At 40.8% G+C, this 15,884-nt stretch overlaps 1 protein-coding gene across 2 annotated transcripts in view; it reads left to right on the plus strand.

Moving 5' to 3' along the window:
* Positions 1–710: 710 nt before the first annotated feature.
* The window catches only part of tnip1.S (TNFAIP3 interacting protein 1 S homeolog), a 65,904-nt gene continuing 50,730 nt past the window's right edge, over positions 711–15,884 (plus strand). Inside the window, exon 1 of one of the 2 annotated variants that reach the window (XM_041587703.1) lies at positions 711–890. The gene's annotated coding sequence lies outside the window, so the exon portion shown is untranslated. 2 annotated transcript variants of the gene reach the window in all.

Raw genomic sequence — 15,884 nt, forward strand, 5'->3', positions numbered from 1 at the left:
TTACTTATCCGAGTGCCGGAGTCTGTGGGCTGCAGCTATTTCACTCTCTGCACTCGAAGAGCCACAATTCTGATTTAAAAATCAGAATTCGGGCTCTTTAAGTTAGCAGGAGCGGCTTTTTGCCTCCCTATGTAACCTACGGGCTGCTATTGCCACCTGAGGCAAGTTTCTTAACTCTTTGCCACCCCTGGTAACCCATGTTTCTCAACTGGCCTCATTGGCACAGCGCCCCAGGCTTTAAAGATATTTGAAGGGAAACTGCTATGTCTGTCTCTTTCTGTTTTCTTCCCTGGTGTTTTTGAAGTTTAGTACAGCATAGCAGAAACCAACGAACTGATTAACACAGACTTCTGTTCTGCTATATTGTTTCAGGAGGCAGAACCAGCAGTGCAGACTTCTGTTCTGCTATATTGTTTCAGGAGGCAGAACCAGCAGTGCAGACTTCTGCTCTGCTATATTGTTTCAGGAGGCAGAACCAGCAGTGCAGACTTCTGCTCTGCTATATTGTTTCAGGAGGCAGAACCAGCAGTGCAGACCAGTTGCAATTACATTTTTAACCGCTGAATATTATTAAGGAATGTATCTGGGAAATTTGCCTGCAATTTTTTTTGTTTAATTAGGCAACCACATAGGTTGCCTGCCACTTTAACAGCGTTCATCGATCTGAAGTAATTGTAGCCTGGAGGGCGGGACGAATTCGCAGGGACCAATCAGGAGCGGCTGGGGAATTCCAAGTCGTTTGTAATAGGAAGTGGTGACAAGGCAACTTCCCTGCATAGAAAAAAAAGCAGCTTTTGCGTTGCTACAGGATTTTAGTTGCTAGAAGTGTAAACACAAGGGGTGAAAGAAAGAGAGAGAGGCGTCTGGGAACTGAGAGGGGGAGAAGCGAGGTAAGTGCTGCCTTTCATTGTGTTTGGTGCCTCTTTCATTATGTGCCCGGGACTGGGAGAACTGCCAGACGCTGCTATAGTTGCACGCCAGTTGTGACGTCAATATAGTAACCACCTCGCTGCCTTTTCCCAGCTCTGTTACATGTTAGCCTTCCTTTTCTGTTTCACCCCATTTCTGTGTATTATAAGAAGCTCGTGTATCCATTGGAGCAAGTTTGCGTTTTTGCACAATTACCCTCCCCCCCTACAATAGTGCAATTTGAAGTAAATGGAGCAATACACACACCAGCATTCCTTTGTCACTTTCTAGCACAGGACGCGCGTTGAAATTAATTTAGTAATTGAAAATCTCGTGAAATGCATCAGGTCGGTTGTTTTCATTGGAGGAGCGAATAGAGGCTGCGTTTACGTTTATAGGCGCTTGTGAATGTGGCCCTCTTGTCTTTTAATATAAAGCACTGTTCCTCCTAGATTGTAAGCTCTTAGTGTGTAGGATCCTTTTAAAGCTGGCCATAGACGCAAAGATCTCATCGTACGAATTGAGTTTTCGGACCGTGTGTGGAGAGTCCTGTCATTTTTGGTCCGGCGGAGATCGGTCGTTTGGTTGATCGGACAGATTAGAAAATTCTGTCGGCTGCCGATAATATCTCTGCATGTATTGCCAATCGTACGATTTTCAGTGGGAGACTGTCACTAGCTTTGTCTATCGTACGATTGCTGTCAGGGGCAGAACATCGGCTGATCTGTTCTTTTACTACTTTATTTGGTCGGAATGGTAAGACTTTGATCTGAATGGTTAGTGGCAGGTTGGGAGATGGGAAAGTCCGATCGTACGTTGATTCGTACGATCGGATCTTTGCGTCGGTGGGCAGCTTTAAGGCTCAGGATCAGGAGTGTTTTCTGCATTCAGCACTGACTTTAGGTACAGACAGGCAATGCAGAAAGGTGGCCATACGTAACAATTACAATATTTCTTGGAAAGATCTTTTCCAAGAAAGATTGTAATTGTTACGTCTATGGCCACCTATCTGCATTGTTCGTTTCGATACACACGTGTAGCGCTGAATCGTCAGATATACAGGTAGAAACAATAGAATTCTACCTGTATCTGACAATTCAGCACTAACAATGGGCAATGTTTGGGTCAGGTCTGGACTGGGAGTCAAAATAGGCCCTGGTATTCCCAAACAGGTCCCAGCAGCCCACTAAATGCTGACTTTCTATGGCACCTGATAGCAGCCCTTCTGGCATTTGCCAGGACCCACAGATTGCCAGTCTGGCCTGGCCTGGTTTGGGTGCCTTCAAAGGCACCCGATCAATATTCTCCGTCCAGCCTGATCAGCGAGCCGACCGATATCCAAGGCTTCTGCCTGTATCGGTTGGCTTTTCCCACCATACACACACCGAATATCCTACGAAAATTTGCTTTGTACGATATTATCTGTACGTCTACGTCCATGCACGATAAAATCCCCTCATTTGGCAAGTTTGCCAAATGAGTGGATCTTTTCCCCAATATGCCCAACCAACTGTAGGGAGATATCGGGTTAATCCGAACATTTGGCCCTAGGCCCGAATGGACGCTGAACGGATGAGGACTGCATCAGCTAGCCTCAAAACCAGCCCCAATCGATTGGTCTGATATCTTTCAGGGATACCTGTTAACAGCCCCACATACACTGGCAGAAAACTGCCGAATTGATCTAAAGGAGAAAAAGAAATCACTGCAGCATCTCTTTGTTGCAAAAGTGAAAAGTTATGTTTAATCGGTCAGAAAAAACGGTCAAGGTCTGATATTGCCAGCTGTAATCTGCCCATGTATGGCCATCTTTAAGATGCCCATAGACATGCAGATTTTAGCCTCATATCTGATGAACATCTTCCGACCTGCCACTAACCAATCAGATTAAATTAAAGGTGGCCGTACAATATAAGATTTGCTAGTTTGGCAAGGTCGCCAAACGAGTGGATCTTAATCTGATATGCCCACTAACGGCTGGATGATATTGAATGAATCCGAAAGTTCGGCCCCTGCTACGAAAAAAATCAAACATGAAAAATATGAAAACATCAAACTTGACCGATCGATATCTGGCCGATTTTTGGCCTGATATCGATCGGGAGGACCCGTCAGAGCCCCCACACATTGGCAGATAAGCTGCCGAATCGGTCTAAAGGACCGCTATCAGCAGCTTTAATCTGCCCGTCTATGCCACCTTAACAAAAGAACAAATTAGACGATGTTCTGACTGTGACAGCAATCGTACGAAAGTTACGTCTGACAAATAGTAATGACATTGATATTGTCAGATAGACGAATCATGCAGAGAAATTATGGTTAAAATTTTCTAACCTGTCTGAACGACCAATCGGCTTAATACAAAAAATGTTGCGACGAACCACACATGGTCTGAAAATCATACAAAACAAATTCTTGTGCCACTTTATCTTTGCGTCTATGGCCAGCTTTAGACACATGCAAGGAAACACATAAAAGTGCACCATAGGTTCTCAATACACGTGTGATGTGGTTGCCTTGGACTGGTACAGAAGCCCATAACATAATGTGCAACATTTCTGCCTTGCTTGTTAGTTAAGATTTAGTTGTGCTTTAAATAGGGACACTGGCAGTTATGGGCAGGCAAACTATGTTCATGAATAAAAGAACATCGTCATTGGACATGGTGGCAGGTGGGCTTAGACATGAAAATGTTGTTGCCTGATGACAGTGGTGGTCAAAAACACCTTTTGTGCCACAGACCTAAGGTATGTACCTGCAGTTTTCTGGATAACATTGTTAGTGGTTTATGGCTAAAAACAGGAACAAAAAAAGGCATGTAACTTCAAGTTCAATTCTTTGTCCAAAACCTGCTTTACAGCTAGTTGATCTTGACTAGAGAATAGGAAAAAACAAAAAGTTTAAACCCACCAGTAGTTTGCCTTAAGCTGGCCATAGACGCAAAGATCCGATCGTACGAATCGTGGATTCGTACGATTTTCGGACCATGTGTGGAGAGTCCCGACATTTTTCGTCTATCGGAGATCGGTCGTTTGGTCGATCGGACAGGTTAGAAAATTTCTGTCGCCTGCCGATAATATCTCTGCGTGTATTGCCGATCGTACGATTTTCAGAGGGAGACTGTCACTCGTGTTGTCAGACATAAGTATCGTACGATTGCTGTCAGGGGCAGAACATTGGGTGATCTGTTCTTATTTGATCGGAATGGTAAAGACTTTGATCTGAATGGTTAGTGGAGGGTCGGGAGATGGGAAAGTCCGATCGTACGTTGATTCGTACGATCGGATCTTTGCGTCTATGGCCAGCTTTAGAGGGGTAAAATAAATTCCTTTCTGACTTGAAGTAGACTAGACTGTGGATGAACTTTGTGACTTACCGGTAATTCACAGGGGTTGTTCACCTTTACATTAACTTTTAGTATGATGTAGACGGAGGCAATTTGCAATGAGTTCCATTCTTTATTATTTGTGGTTTTTGAGTTCTTTAGCTTTTTATTCAGTTATGATTGCTAGGTTCCAAATGACCCTAATAACCATGTATTTATTTGAATAGGAAACTGGAATATGAATAGGTGAGGGTCTGAATAGAAAGATGAATAATAAAAAGTATCAATAGATGTGTAGCATTACAGAGCATATGTTTTTGTTATGATGGGTCAGTGACCCCTATTTGAAAGCTGGAAAGAGTCAGAAAAAAGAAGGTTATATAATTCAAAAACTGTAAAAAAATAAACAAGGAAGATCAAATGAAAAGTTGCTTAGAATTGGCTATTCTATAACATACTAAAAGTTAACGTAAAGGTGAACCATCCCTTTAAGGTACCCGATCTCGTCCATATTTTTTACTTATCACCAAGTGGTGATCAGACTTATCTTTTTTTAGTATGTAAACTTCATATATAGTAAGGTCTGTATTTGCTATCTCTGCTGTTGGGAGAATGGCCTACGCTGCCTGTTTTAATTCCCAACATTCTGCTGCTAGATACTTGCTGATAATCAGTCAGGGGTACTCATCTTTTCCACTATCAGAGTATGGACAAAGCAGCAGCTATAAATACAGTGCTATACGCCGTGTGGCAAGCTGGAGAGGAGCCCTTCCATGCAGAAATGTAAGGAAGAGCCCAGCCTACAAATAATTTTTTTTTTATATATCTTATTTGTGTGTGTGTGCAAATTTATTACATAGCACAGGGAAAAGCAGAGGAGGATACAGTCCTTCTCTTTTAGATTTACATATGAATGAAGAGTGAATTCAACTCTACAACCAGTAAAGATATTTTATGATATGGGTGATAGGTTTACAAGTATGCATACTGATTGGTTTATGCTTTGTTAGTCGCCGGTACCCACTGTACCAATGGCAGTACATGTCTCAGACTGGCCTACTGGTTTGGAATAGGCAGAATCTGTTCTATAACTACCAGTTTACCAAACCAACTATAAATCAGGGGTCCATAAACTGTGGGGCTGCTCCCCAAGTGGGCCGCAGAGCCTTGGCTGAGGGATAAGTGGGTGATCATTAATTAATTAATTTGTGCCCTAGAATTTAAGTGGATCAAGGAGGTAGCACTAGGTACAAAGTCCAATTCGTGATAGCCAAAGGTTTAAGAAAGGTCGTTGTCAAGATTCAGGCAGATAGTTCAAGGGCAAGCAGCAATCAGTCATAGTCAGGTACAAGGCAGAAGGTCAAAAGTCCAAGAATCCGTAAATTAATAATTATAAAGCACCCAGGAACACTAAGAAGTGTGACCTATTTTCCAGGCATTGAACCCTCATCTTGGCGTTCCTATTTTGAAACTCCTCGGCGATAATGCATGGGCGCCACCATTCTGCATACAAAGCAAAGTGCTCCGCAACGGATTGTTTCTGACACTGATACAGTGCTGCATCATTTTATAGGCTAAGGGAGGCCCAGCCAAATATTGGGCCCCAAATGAGTGAGAAAACAGCTGATATAAATCCTGTGTTTTACTAGGCACATCAAATCTCCTTCCTCCCACGGGACAGTGCAGTGCTTAAAAAATAAAGCCAGTCCTGTCCTGCCCTATGGCAAACAGATGTTCTCATGGTTGTGCCATGACAATCATTAGCAAGCACGTGAAAGGAAAGTTTCATATGTAAATAGAAAAGCTTAAACTGACTTTTAAAACTGACTGAATTTAAGCACAGCCCCAATTCTTCTTACTGGCCCATGTGAACATTTGCATGTCACTATTTCTTGATTTTAACCTTTGGTACTTCCAGCTTTTCATCACGTGCTTAGTCATTTTTAACCATATTACAACATATTAAATGTTGACACTGTAGGCCCCTATAATGAAATGAGTTTGTGTATGTCCATTTTGCCTAGTGTAATGCATAACGTAGAATAGTTAGGTATTATAATACAAGCGTTTAAATGAGTTGTGCCATAAGGCGATATCACTAAGCACTGCCTATAACTGATTGATCTCATTATTAAGCAAACTATGCACATATTTTACCGGATATTCACGGCTTAATATATAAATGTTTCCACTCATAACTCATTCACTACCTATAAATACTTCCTATTATAGAACTGCAAAATGTATCCAAATAACTTCAGCACCTAAAAGGGCATCAAAAAATTTTGTAACTGTATCTAAATAAAATCAGCCATTACCCCCTCCATGGGAAAGAACTTCTAAAACCTCAAAACCATCTTTTTTTAATGAACCCCTTTATTCACTTTAAACCTTTTTTCCACACTCTGAAGGGTTAGCCCATTGCCCTTTGAATTGTTTTGGAAAAGGAGTGTATGGCCCTGCGAGTATTCATAAACTGGTATCATATCTTTTTCCGAGGTGCCTTGTTTTGAGTGAGCAAATCTGGGGGAGAGCCTTTGCCCTACACACTACAATTTTCATGATTATTTGCTTTCCATGTCTACTTTATTTCCACTACATCTTCAGTGAGAGGTTGCTAAAGGTTTGCATTATAGCAGGGATCCCCAACCTTTTCTACCTGCGAGCAACATTCAGATGTAAAAGAAGCTGTAGAGCAACACAAGTATGAAAAATTTTCCTGGATGTACCAAATAAGTGCTGTTATTGACCATTTAGTAGCCTCCATAAAGACTGGCAGTCTACATGGGCTTCTATTTGGCAGTACACCTAGTTTTTATTCAACCAAAACTTGCCTCCGAGCCTGAAATTCAAAAATAAGTAACTGCTTTGAGGCCGTGGGGAGCAACATTGAAGAGGTCGGAGAGCAATATGTTGCTCACGAGCTACTGCGTTATAGTAAAGCTGCAAACTGCATACAAAATAACAATAACGGCTAGCGGTTCCCAAAAACCTAATGGCTTGAATAAAGACTGGCAGAAAATGTGGTGTAGTTGAAGTCTAGTTAACGGCAATGATTCGGTTTCCCCACTAAAGACCCAGTCATTTGCTTAAGTCATGGTTTCTTAAAGGCGAAGGAAAGGTTTAGGGTAGGGACACACTGGGCGATTTGGGGAGATTTAGTCGCCTGGCGACTAATCGCCGCGACTTTCCACGACCAATCTTCCCCGAATGCCTCCCCTCACTCTGCGCCTGGATAAAATGAAAAATCGCCTGCGCTAATCACACGCGGCGATTTGTTTTCCGAAGTCGCCCGAAGTTTCCTCGTGAGGCAACTTCGGGCGATTTCGGAAAACGAATCGCCGTGTGTGATTAGCGCCGGCAACTTTTCATTTTATCCAGGCGCAGAGTGAGGGGAGGCATTCGGGGAGAAAAGTCGCTGCGATTAGTCGCCAGGCGACTAAATCTCCCCAAATCGCCCAGTGTGTCCCTACCCTAAAACTAAGTAAGCCTTATCAGAAAGGTCCATCTAAATATACCAGTAAACCCCCCAAGTAGTGCTGCTCTGAGTCCCCTGTCAAAAGAAACACAGCATTTCTTTCCTTCTATTGTGTACACATGGGCTTCTGTATCAGACTTCGTGCCTTCAGCTTAAACCTCATTGCCCTGGGCAAGAGCATGCTCAGTTTGCTCCTCTTCCCCCGTCCTCCTCCTTTCTCTACTGTAATCTGAGCCCAGAGCAGGGAGAGACTCAGGCAGGAAGTGATGTCACACCATGTTAATACTGCAGCTCCTATCCTAAACAAACAGAGTTTCTAGAGCTTTTTACTCAGGTATGGTAAAACATTCTACAGAATAAATATAGCATTCTAACTTGCACTATTGCGGCTAATCTATTGGCAATAAAATGCCTCTGTAGCTTTCCTTCTCCTTTAACTCATGGGTTAGGACCCTGTGCCGTTTCACTTTGCTCTGCATGATCCCCTTTCATAATGGAAACATATTCCTACAATAGGAAATTGCAATTAAAGTGAAGTGCATAGTTGGTTATAAACCAGTTTTGATGTCACAGCCTCACTGCCCACCTCCCTCACATTTGCAGCTCCCCGTTTGCTCGTAAGGGCACTACCACCAGCTCTCTTCCTGCAAATTTTGGCCTGATTGCCTGCCCTGCCTCTATGCATATATATGATTAACAGAAGAGATTTTTTTAGTTGAGGATATATAAGGATCTTTCTATAATTTGTATCTCCATACTTTAAAGGAAAAGGAAAATCTTCTTCCACTTGGGGTGCCAAATGTTCAACACCCCCAAGTGAGTGTATGTACCTGAAACCCTGGGCCGGTGCTCCTATCAGCAGAAAACTGCACTGGCCCGGGGTTCTTTCAGCGAGCACCACAAAGCAATCCTCTTCCGGCTTCTATCTTCTTGCGGCTGCGCATGTGCAGTAGAGCGAAAGGCCGAACTTTAACTAAAAAGTCAGCTATTTTGCCCTGGGAAATTTGAAGAAAGAAGAAGCAGGAAGAGGATCGCTCCATGGTGCTAGCTGGAAGAACCCCGGGCCGGTGCAGTTTTTTGCTGATAGGAGCACCGACCACGGGGTATTTACATATGAAACTTTCCTTTCATGTGCTTGCTAATGATTGTCATGGCACAACCATGAGAACATCTGTTTGCCATAGGGCAGGACAGGACTGGCTTTATTTTTTATTGTTTTTCTCACTCATTTGGGGCCCAATATTTGGCTGGGCCTCCCTTAGCCTATAAAATGAATGGCAGAGCCATTGTCCTCATAACACATAAACCAAGCACTCCAACTTTAAAAACCCTACTACCCCACAATAATGGCACCAACATTTGACTCCACTGACTAGGGAATGAAGTGGAGAAAGAGAACCAGTAAGCACATTGAGTACACAGCGGATGGAGAATGAGCTGAAAGTAGTGCTTCAGATAAGTTACATTACATGTGGTAATATAATGTAAATCATGTTAAAATATGTGTAGAATAAGACTTAAGGTGGCCATAGATGCACAGGTAACAGAATTTTCTTACAATATTCGGTGCGTGTATGGTGGGAAAAGAGCCGACCGATATCGGCAAAAGACTTGGATATCGGTCGGCTCGTCAATTGGGCTGGACGGAAAACTTTGATTGTGTGCCTTTGAAGGCACCCATACATCGCTCATTGTTAGTGCTGAATCGTCAGATACAGGTAGAATTCTATTGTTTCAACCTGTATATCTGACGATTCAGCTCTACACGTTTATTGAAACAAACAATCTTTCTTGGAAAGATCTTTTCCAAGAAAGATCATAAATTGTAAATAATTTTCAGAAATCGATAAACATTTTTTGGTAGTCCCACACTCCATTTGTTTCAGGGTATCTTCAACAGAGTAGTAGCCAGCCACAAAACTTCCAAATCAGCTTAAGAATAAACTCTGGAGAACCACAGCAAATTCAGTGTAATTTATTTCTCTCAACATGTTTCGGATATAAATATCTGAATTTGCTGTGGTTCTCCAGAGTTTATTCTTAAATAATTTTCAGTCCTGCCTGATCGACGAGACGACTGATCCAATGCTTTGTCTCCCACCACACCCGCACTGATTATAGTTTGAAAGATCTTTCATACAGTAATGTCGGTGCATCTAAAGCTGGTAATAGACGCACTGATAATATCTTACGTACTTTTGTATGATATTCGGTGCGTGTATGGTGGGAAATGGACCAGTCCATATCGGCAGAAGACTTGCATATCGGTTGGCTCATCAATTGTGCTGGGCGGAAAAGAACATCGCCCATTGTTATTTCTGAATCATCAGATACAGGTAAAATTTTATTGCTTCTACCTGTATGTCTGACGATTCAGCTCTACAATACGTGTGCTTTGAAACAAACCATCTTTCTTGGAATATATTGTGCCCCTAGCTATAATAAAGAAGAGTCTGATAAGGGCTTCAGAAATCATAAGCATATTGGATAATAATAGGTCATCAAGTTGATTTCTCTTGCAAAAAGCTTCATTATACAGAATTATAGATTATAAGGCCGCCTTGTATACTATGATACAAAGCTTTTTTATAAACAATTATACGTTATAAAGCTGTCTTTTTACATTATATTGGGCTCAACATACGATATATAGTTCTGTAACAAAGTATTGCAATGAGTTATTGGGTTTAATCAGAGTATTACCATGAGCCATTATTGAAAAAACTCCTATTATTACAACTATGACCACCTTTAGTTTGCTGTAGCAGCTAATGACAATCATTCAGCAAATAGCTTTAAAACTGGCCATTCATGGGGAGATCTACTCTCTTGGTAAGGCTTCCAAACCATAAGATATTTTTCATGATTTTGTCACTCACAGCCACAGAGCAGCACTGTACAGACCCATCAGGAAAGGACTGAACATGTTTTGTCAGGCTGTATATTTCTGCCTTCATGATCATAGTATGATCAATCTCTGATGAGATATTAGTTTGGGGGGAGGCTTTCATTTTGGCTCCATACAGAAATGGTAATGTTGGCTAGTGTATGGTAGTGCCAGTGTGGCATATCATGGGTGGCTGGGCAGGGGAGTTTTTGGCTTCAGAAACTTTTAAGGAAGCATCATAGTCAGTCAATTTAAATAGACATTATACTAAGTGTTGTGGAAATTCATTTACCAGAGGCCACTTGAGGCAAAAAGATAAGTGCATTTTGAACTCACAAAGAGTCAGAACCCTGAACAAAGGAATGCTTTATAGAGATATCTCTTCACAGCAAAGAAATACAAAGAACTGCTCTTACAGCTCTGCTCTCCACACATAGAAAAACCCCATAGAAAAACCCGCGATCCGACCTAAAGGTGGCCATACACGGCCGATAAAAGCTGCCGACAGACCGAGTCGGCAGCTTATTGGCCCGTGTATGGGGCCCCCGACGGGCTTCCCCGATCGAGATCTGTCCGAAAGTCGGGCAGATCTCGATCGGATGGGACTAAAAATCCTGTCGGATTGCGGCCGCATCTGTTCGTTGATGCGGTCCCGCGATCCGACCGCCCATTCGCGTTCGCTAGGATCCGATCATTGGGCCCTAGGGCCCACGATAGGATAAGCCCGATATTGCCCACCTCAAGGTGGGCATATCGGAGGGATATCCGCTCGTTTGGCGACATCGCCAAACGAGCAGATCTCTCCATGTATGGCCACCTTAACTTGCATTTTCAGATATGAGCAAACCCCCCATAGATGGCATTGTAAAAGGGTTGTTGGCAGTAAAGGGTTAAGAAGGCACCTAAAGGGAACAAAACTGTTTGTAAGAGCATATGATTTATTCTTATTTGTTATCTATTGCTCGTCTTTGCTCATTATAATACAGGTATGGGATCTGTTATGCAAAAACCTGTTATCCAGAAAGCTCTGAATTACGGTTATCTCCTAAAGATCCCATTTTAATAACATAATTAAAAGTTTTAAAAATGATTTCCTTTTTCTCTGTAATAATAAACTTTATAAAACCTTTTTTGAGTTAAAACAGTCCTATTGGGTTTAATTCATAGTTAATGGATTTTTAAAAGGTATGGAGATCAAAATTATTGAAGGACCCCTTATCCGGAATACCTCAGGTCGTGAGCAGTCGGGATAACACGATCTATACTTGTGCTCCTTTGTTCCTTCAGCTTTCAAGAGCACCCAGAAAATTGGGAACAGGTTGTTCTGTCTATCACATCTCTCTTTTAACTGATGGAGAATGAAAATCCTTTCACACATCCTACGACCCTGTTTATATATAAATTTGCCACAGCCAAATGTGCATGGTAGTCATCCTGTGTACAATCCAGTTCTGAGTCAATCTCTATATTCAAGTGGAGAAAATGATTAACAATAAAATAATGGAACCAGTCACTAGGAGCTTGTGAGACAGTGGGTGGGTACAAAAATAGTTTTTAAAGGTTAACACCCAAGTAATAAAATTTTTTTTTTATATAGAATACAGAACCCTAAGTGTCTTTCCAGTATACATCGTTCAAAACCTTGTAAATTGCTATTGAAAGAAGAATCTGCCAGTCAGTTGTCTTCTCTCTGCACTTTATCACCTGACTGTTGAAACATTGTACAGATTCAGCTCTTCTCCAGCCAAAACCCCAGTTCCCACAATGCCTTGTCATTAGCGAACTTGTAAAGAACAATGGAAGGAATTGTGGGAACTAGAGTCTTGGCTGGAGGAGAACTGATTTGGCTGCATTGTCTCAATGCTGTTGATAAGTCAATAGCAAAATAGTTATTTTTGGAGGAACATAAAAAGTGGGAAAATAGTTCTTATAGGAACAGTAGTATCTAAAAATGAATGTTTTTAAAGCCGGGTTGGACTTGGCCACTTGACCAGATTCCTGCATGAAGACTTTGCTACTGCTGACCTCTCTACCTTCCCCTGGCAAGGCCACAAGATGAAAATTGGTAAGGGCAGGGGGGCTGGAGGGGGGCTACAACTGGTGGCCCGGGCCTCCCAGTCCAATGCTGTTTTAAAAGGAATAACAATGTAATAGCCATGGAGACAGCTGTTCATACACAGCATATGCAGTAGATAACAGATAAGCTCTGTAGTATACAATGGGATTCTACAGAGCTTATCAGTTTTCTGCTATGTAACCTGTGCCGGCTCTCCTATTTCAGCTTTTAATGGCTGCTCCAATGGCTCAGGTTGCACCTGAGGAAGGGGTTGGACCCCGAAAGCTTGTGCGTTCAATACCTGCAAATAAATGTGCTAAAGGCATTGCCTAGCTGAATTGGTGTGCTTCTTCCCTACTTTGGATTGCTCCAATGGCTACACAGCCGCTTGTTCATATAAACTACAGTGGAGTTTCTGAAGCAAATACACCAGTTGTACCAGAGCAAAGCTACAGTAAATTATATATTTTTTTCATTACTTTAAACAATTTAAATTTATTGGTGTTGCATTTCCTTTAACCCTTTAAATGCCAGCAGAATTTTGCATTTCATTTGCACTCAGTGCCAGACGTTTTTGAAACATTTTATGCTCTCTCACTTTAGGGAAAACTTTAGTTTACCTAGGAAAACTATACAGGGAGATTTATGACTACTGTACAGCAAAAACTCCCGGCAGTATATTACCGAACTTTGAAAGCTCTAAGGCAGAAGTCGGCATACTTTAGATTCCAAGTCCAAAAAATCTGAAACAGTAGGTTTACTCCAGAAAACCATATATTTGAAAAGTACACATTCTGCTGATTCTAAAATGGGTAACTATGTCTCTCTACTCCTAACATCAAAGCTTGTCTGAACGTAGTGGTTTTTATAAAAATTTATTAAAATTCTGAAAAACCACTTCAAAGATTTTATTTTGCTGCTCCGCATCTCCTACACTGTATTAGGTACCAAGAAAAAACACTCAGGGGTCCACTGAACAGTTTTATGCCCATTGTGCATAGGTTTACCAAAGTATCTGGCATAGAGACCCCCAAAATGAAGTTAGTGCATACACATTTCATGGGATAGATTTCTACTACCAAAATAATATAGTGCCTGATTATTGTGTGGCAAAAAGTTGTCCCAAGAAAACATCATATTTTCAGAAAATACACATTCTGCCAAATATAAAATGGGTAAATGTATCTTTGTATGGCAAAGCACCAAGCAGCAACGCTACCCTAAACATTTTGGTTATGAAATTTCTAAAAATCGTCACAAAGCTTGCATTTTACCCCATTATAATCCTCACTTTTCGTAGCCTACCAGCATAAAGCATCCTAAATATGAACACCAGGGATCTACTGAACAGTTTGATGCCCAATATGCATAGATTTAACAAACTATGTATCGCACAGAGACCCCCAAATCGAAATCGTGCATATGAGTTTTCAGGTATGACTACTACAATATAAGCACCTGGTATGTGTATTATGTGCCATGAGACCCTCTCACAGTATGTAGACTCTAGAAAACAATATATTTTCCGAAGGTTAACATTTTGACGAATCTAAAACGGGTAAATGTGTCTTTATTCTGCAAACTACCAAACTGCAAATCTATGCTAAACATAACGCTTTTTATGAAATCGCACAAAGCTTGCATTTTATCCCATTATATACCCCACATTTCATAACGTATCAGCATAAAATATCCTAAATATATGCGCCAGGGTCTACTGAACACTTTGATGCCCAAGATGTATAGATATACAAAACTATGTGGCGCACAGAGACACAAATGTGTGTGTGTGTGTGTGTGTATATATATATATATATATATATATATATATATATATATATATATATATATATATATATGGCACAATTTAGGCAAAACAAAGTAACAAAGAACAGTGGTAAATATTTTAGCTTGGCCAAATATGTTTTACGGACAAAAACAAGAAAACAAAACCTATGCACAGCTGAAAATTATAAATCAATAAAATATCTAAAAATGCAATGAAATGGCTACAAATGCAGCAAAATTGCAATATAATCACCAAAATAACATACAAAAGCTATCGCGTAGTAGGGTTAGCGAATACGCTATTCGCAATGGCAATAAAACATTTCTTTCAGGCAATATAACAAACGATGTGATAATAAAAAAATGCCACAAAATAGTGTATGTGCTTGTGTGTGTACAATTTACAACATTTTGTGTTATGTGCAGGTGCAAGTGTGTGTAAGTGCTCTGAATGTGTGTGAACCACCGATCACCAAAAATGTACATTCTTAAAAAGATAGGAATAACAGAATAATGGGGAATTTCACATGTGGAGTTTTTATGCCACATTATTATGAATCAGTATAGAAAATACTGTTATATAGTTGTTTTAAAACATACACACACATTTTCAGAGAGAAATTTTTAGAATTAGCATTTTTATGAACAGGAGCTAATACACAGGAAAGATCAAAATGTATTGAAACAAACGATTATGACTGGATTGCAGACACATTATTACATTATTTTATCACATTATTATGGGAATCCTGCAGTAGCATTATTTATTACCGTTTGTTCAGGTCCCGCATATTCATTGTAGGCTTTGATATAGACTATTTTAGTAATTACTGATATAAATATACAGTGCTTGATTATTCATTGCTGAAAGAGGTTTGCTATTTCTTTTTGTTATTATATACAGCAGTGTTATTATGTACAGCAGTGCACATAGCGAAACTTGAAATGAACGTGAATTATTATAAAGGTTTGAGAGGGAATCATGGGTAATTCAGAAATGCACCTGGCTGATATACACATTTTCTGCAGGCATTTTTATTACGCATATAAATTTTGGAATAACACCATGTTGGGCTCCTAGGTTTCATGTACAATCTGCAAGATACACAATTTTTAGGCCAAGGGCACACTGAGCATTGGCTCTGCTGCTCTCCGTCTGCATTTTTTCTGGCCAAAAAATGTGAAAACAGGCATTTTCAGGTGGACTTCCGCTACATGTATTTGCACTCCACTGATCTATTTCTATCAGCCTGCAGAAAATATACTGAGACCAGTGCAGTCAACTCTCTGTGTGTCCTCTTGTGTGGCTTCTTGCATTTGTTGCTGATGTGCAGAATTGAGTAATACTGGAAACTCTCAGTAAGCGATTACTCTCAGTAGGTGCCAACCTGCCTTCTCCTATGTCCTTGTCTCAATTTGCATCTGTTGACAAATGTAATTA

The sequence above is a fragment of the Xenopus laevis genome, chromosome 3S (assembly GCF_017654675.1).
Source record: "Xenopus laevis strain J_2021 chromosome 3S, Xenopus_laevis_v10.1, whole genome shotgun sequence".
In the NCBI taxonomy this organism is placed as follows: domain Eukaryota; kingdom Metazoa; phylum Chordata; class Amphibia; order Anura; family Pipidae; genus Xenopus; species Xenopus laevis.